The sequence below is a fragment of the Schistocerca serialis genome, unplaced genomic scaffold (assembly GCF_023864345.2).
Source record: "Schistocerca serialis cubense isolate TAMUIC-IGC-003099 unplaced genomic scaffold, iqSchSeri2.2 HiC_scaffold_1175, whole genome shotgun sequence".
NCBI lineage: Eukaryota > Metazoa > Arthropoda > Insecta > Orthoptera > Acrididae > Schistocerca > Schistocerca serialis.
This window is the reverse complement of record NW_026047376.1, coordinates 182,501-187,500: the sequence shown is the minus strand read 5'-3', so window position 1 is coordinate 187,500 and position 5,000 is coordinate 182,501. Positions and strand designations below refer to the sequence as shown.

Genomic DNA, 5,000 nt, shown 5'->3' with positions numbered 1-5,000 from the left:
CGGCCTGCACCGTCGGCGGCTGGCCCAATCCTCTTCAGCGCCAGGAGACGGGACCGGCGAAGTGTTGGCCCCATCCATCGGCATGATGGGATGCCGAGGCCTCCCTGGGCTACAGGAGCGTGGAAGTAGCCCAGGGGAGTGTCCGCCGGAAGGCGGAACCATCTCCTGACGGCGGCACGGATGGTCACATCTGCCGCTTTCAACGCACCCACTCGGGTGCGGCTGAGGGCCAGCCCATGGTACAGGCCAGGCAGAAGTACGGTGGTGAGGGCGTGGAGGCGCTGTTGCGGCTTGAGCGGAGCTCGGGAGATGACGTCCAGCTGCTCCACCAGGTGGCGTCGTGGGTTGAAAACGCAGCGACCAGCGGTGGAGAATTGCAGTCCCAGGTACCGGAAGGTTTCACCCACACGTAGGGCGGGCACGGTGGCGTTGCCCGCTTTGAAGGTAACGTCGGCGTCGACCTTCACCTTCTTGTCGCGCCCAGACGCGACTAAGGCGAGGGTGAAACACTTCCGGGCGTTGATCTGCAGCCCCAGATGGGCGAGGGCTGCGACGGCTGCGTCGATGAGGGACTGCAATCCCCTCGCGGTCGATGCAAAAAGCAGGACGTCATCTGCGAAGGCCGCAGCGTTAACTCTGCGACCAAGGATCCGAGCTCCGATGTGGGAGGGAAGTTGACTCAAAACATAGTCCACCGCAAAATTGAAAAGGAGGGGGGAGAGGGGGTCACCCTGACGCACACCCCTAGCCGGCTGCAGGGGCACGCCCACGTCGGCGCCGCCCGCTATCACCGTCGTGCTACCCTCGTAACACCTTTCGACGTACTCAATAAAGCAATCCGGCAGGCCATGAGCCCTCAGCACGGGGCGGAGGGCGGCATGGTCCACCGAATCGAACGCTTTAGAGACGTCGATCGATGCCACAAAAACAGAGCGACAGGAGCGGACTGCGTCGGTGAGAGCAGTGTCCAAGATGAAGGTGTTTTCCAACATCCCATCCCGGGGGATGAATGCCCGCTGACGTTCGTCCACAGCACATGCACGCATCAGGCGTGACGCGAGAACCTTGTGAAAGGTCCGCGCCAACACCGAGCAGACCGTAATGGGGCGAAAGTCAGCGGGGGATGTTGGTGCAGCCGTTTTGGGGAGAAGTGACGTCCGGGCGCGAAGCAGACGCTCGGGGAGGGCGCGGGCCAGGAGGAAGAGGTTCAAGAGTTTCACCAGGACTTCATGCGGCAGGCGCCGCAGCTCCGCTGGAGTCAGGCCGTCCGGCCCGGCTGCCGATCCCCTGGGCGGCAAGGCAGCAGCGACCTCCTCACGTGTGACCGGCCCCCATAGGCACTCAGGAGCGACAGGCTCCGAGTGCGGGAGAAGGCGGTCACGGATGAAGCCGGCGGTGGAGATCGGCTTCTTCGTGAAGAGGTCCGCCCAGAAGTCCAGCAGACCGGGGATGTCAGGTGGCGGCTGCAGCAGGGTGCCGTCCAGCAAGCCGCGCACGCAACGCGCACGCGACCTACGGAAGGCGTCCTGTGTCCGCGCGTATTCCCAGCGGCGCCGCTTGCGCTTCTGCAGCGGCGGGGCGGCAGGCGGCCGCTTGGATGGTTGGCGCGGCCGCTGTGTCCTGGTGATCGACCTCTCCCCCCTGGACCCGACCGACGCAAGGGCATCCGGGAGCATGCCCAGGATGACATCGGGCGGCGTGCCCCGCCCCAGACCAATGACTCGATCCAGGGCAGAGAAGCGCTGGGCGGAAGCAGGTAGCCCCGCCAGATGCTCCCAGATGGCGGCGTCAGTCGGCCCCTCCGGCGGCGGCCCGGTGGTGTCGGCCGCGAAGTCCTCGGCTGCGTCGACGGGCGGCGCAGCGGCCTCGCCCGCGTCAGGCAGCGAGCTCGCTGCTCCACGGCGGGACGCCGGTTCTTCACCCCGACCGATCTCAAGTGCCTCCATGAATTGGCGGACAAGCTGCTTGTGGGCAGCTTGCCGCCGTCGGCACTTGATTGCCTCAAGCGTTCGGTCGGGGAACATCCTGGTAAGTTCTTGATTTACAAAGAAGAACCGGGCGTCCCTCTCCAGGAACAGTTCGGCCTCTGCCTTGGCGAGCGACAGGACTTCTTCCTCCGTCCACCTCGCGCGATGCCTCTCCGTCACGATCTCAGCGTTGGCGGCCGCAGGGTGTTGGCGGCGGCGATGGACCCCGAGACCGTTCTTCGTGGTAAAAGTGCGGTGGCACTCACTGCAAGCAAAGGGAGCTACACAAACTATCGCATTTTCGTTACGGCCGGTTGGCCGGATAGGTGCTGGGGTAGCTGGGGTGGCACCTTCAGCGGAAGGGCCACCATCTCTTGTTTCTTGTCGGCTGCCCCCAACTATAAAGGGATAATGCGAGGGGGGGCTGGTAACCCCCCCAAGCCCCTGGTGCGGTCTTCCACTCTGCAAAAATCAGCGGGCCCACGAGAAGGGGAGAAGACCGCAGGAGAGGAGAGGCTAAGAGGGCTAGGCCCATGTATTGCGCATCACTCTCCCTGTAACTATAACCCAAGGAAGGCACCTCGCAGCAGCAGCACGACTACATCAAGACCGCACTTCGAAAAGCCAAGTCCGGATGCAGCCACACCGCCGCCACTTGGCCAGATTAAGAGAAGTCATAGTTAACTCACGCCGTTTACCCGCGCCTTGCTTGAATTTCTTCAACGTTGACATTCAAAGAGCACTGGGCAGGAATCGCTTTTGGACGGAGGCTGGATACTAAACGGGGTACCCCCCACAAGCACCAACCACGCGACCCGACCCCCGGGAACCCCAGTTAACGAGTAGACGTGAGTGTCACCGGACCACAGCAGGGTGGTCACCGACGAGAACCGCCAGATCGCTTACCCAGCCGGACCTGTGGGATGACTTTCGTGTTACGCCCGAACCCCAGGCGGCAGGGACACTAGGGACGCGGCGGAAAGAACAGCGCCGCCACCTAGTGTGGGACTAGTCACCGGGGACGACACCCGGCGGCCGCCAGAAATGAAGGCGCAGGCTATCGGCACTGATAGATAAAAATGGGCCGTTCGCCATGCGCACAACAAAAACCTACCAGGCGGCCGCCACGGAAACAATAGCCACAGGACCTGCGTCCCAGGTGCAGAGAGAAAGGTTAGAACCACCAGTCTCGGTCGCACCTATGCCCCTCCGTGAAGCGGTTACTGTGCGGGTGTACCCGATGGGTTAATGTCCAGTCACCCTGAAGGGGATACCTGGACGGCGCCCGAATGAAGTCCAATGTAGTGGAAATCACAGGGCGTCAACACCCGCTAGGGCCATCGCAATGCTTTGTTTTAATTAGACAGTCGGATTCCCCCAGTCCGTGCCAGTTCTGAGTTGATCGTTGAATGGCGGCCGAAGAGAATCCGCGCACCCGCGCGCCCCCGGAGGAGCACGCTAAGGCGGACGCGGCCTCGCAGCAAGGAAGATCCGTGGGAGGCCAAGGCACGGGACCGAGCTCGGATCCTGCACGCAGGTTGAAGCACCGGGGCGCGAACGCCGCGCAGGCGCGCGCATCCTGCACCGCCGGCCAGCACGAGGCCAACCAACGGCGAGAGCAGACCACGCCCGCGCTAAACGCCCGCACTTACCGGCACCCCTACGGCACTCACCTCGCCCAGGCCCGGCACGTTAGCGCTGACCCACTTCCCGACCAAGCCCGACACGCCCCGATCCTCAGAGCCAATCCTTATCCCGAAGTTACGGATCCAATTTGCCGACTTCCCTTACCTACATTATTCTATCGACTAGAGGCTCTTCACCTTGGAGACCTGCTGCGGATATGGGTACGAACCGGCGCGACACCTCCACGTGGCCCTCTCCCGGATTTTCAAGGTCCGAGGGGAAGATCGGGACACCGCCGCAACTGCGGTGCTCTTCGCGTTCCAAACCCTATCTCCCTGCTAGAGGATTCCAGGGAACTCGAACGCTCATGCAGAAAAGAAAACTCTTCCCCGATCTCCCGACGGCGTCTCCGGGTCCTTTTGGGTTACCCCGACGAGCATCTCTAAAAGAGGGGCCCGACTTGTATCGGTTCCGCTGCCGGGTTCCGGAATAGGAACCGGATTCCCTTTCGCCCAACGGGGGCCAGCACAAAGTGCATCATGCTATGACGGCCCCCATCAACATCGGATTTCTCCTAGGGCTTAGGATCGACTGACTCGTGTGCAACGGCTGTTCACACGAAACCCTTCTCCGCGTCAGCCCTCCAGGGCCTCGCTGGAGTATTTGCTACTACCACCAAGATCTGCACCGACGGCGGCTCCAGGCAGGCTCACGCCCAGACCCTTCTGCGCCCACCGCCGCGACCCTCCTACTCGTCAGGGCTTCGCGGCCGGCCGCAAGGACCGGCCATGACTGCCAGACTGACGGCCGAGTATAGGCACGACGCTTCAGCGCCATCCATTTTCAGGGCTAGTTGCTTCGGCAGGTGAGTTGTTACACACTCCTTAGCGGATTCCGACTTCCATGGCCACCGTCCTGCTGTCTTAAGCAACCAACGCCTTTCATGGTTTCCCATGAGCGTCGATTCGGGCGCCTTAACTCGGCGTTTGGTTCATCCCACAGCGCCAGTTCTGCTTACCAAAAGTGGCCCACTTGGCACTCCGATCCGAGTCGTTTGCTCGCGGCTTCAGCATATCAAGCAAGCCGGAGATCTCACCCATTTAAAGTTTGAGAATAGGTTGAGGTCGTTTCGGCCCCAAGGCCTCTAATCATTCGCTTTACCGGATGAGACTCGTACGAGCACCAGCTATCCTGAGGGAAACTTCGGAGGGAACCAGCTACTAGATGGTTCGATTAGTCTTTCGCCCCTATACCCAGCTCCGACGATCGATTTGCACGTCAGAATCGCTACGGACCTCCATCAGGGTTTCCCCTGACTTCGTCCTGGCCAGGCATAGTTCACCATCTTTCGGGTCCCAACGTGTACGCTCTAGGTGCGCCTCACCTCGCAATGAGGACGAGACGCCC

At 61.9% G+C, this 5,000-nt stretch overlaps 1 pseudogene; it reads right to left on the bottom strand.

The window, feature by feature from the left end:
* Positions 1 to 5,000, bottom strand: part of LOC126433900 (large subunit ribosomal RNA) — an 8,520-nt pseudogene that overhangs the window by 2,442 nt on the left and 1,078 nt on the right.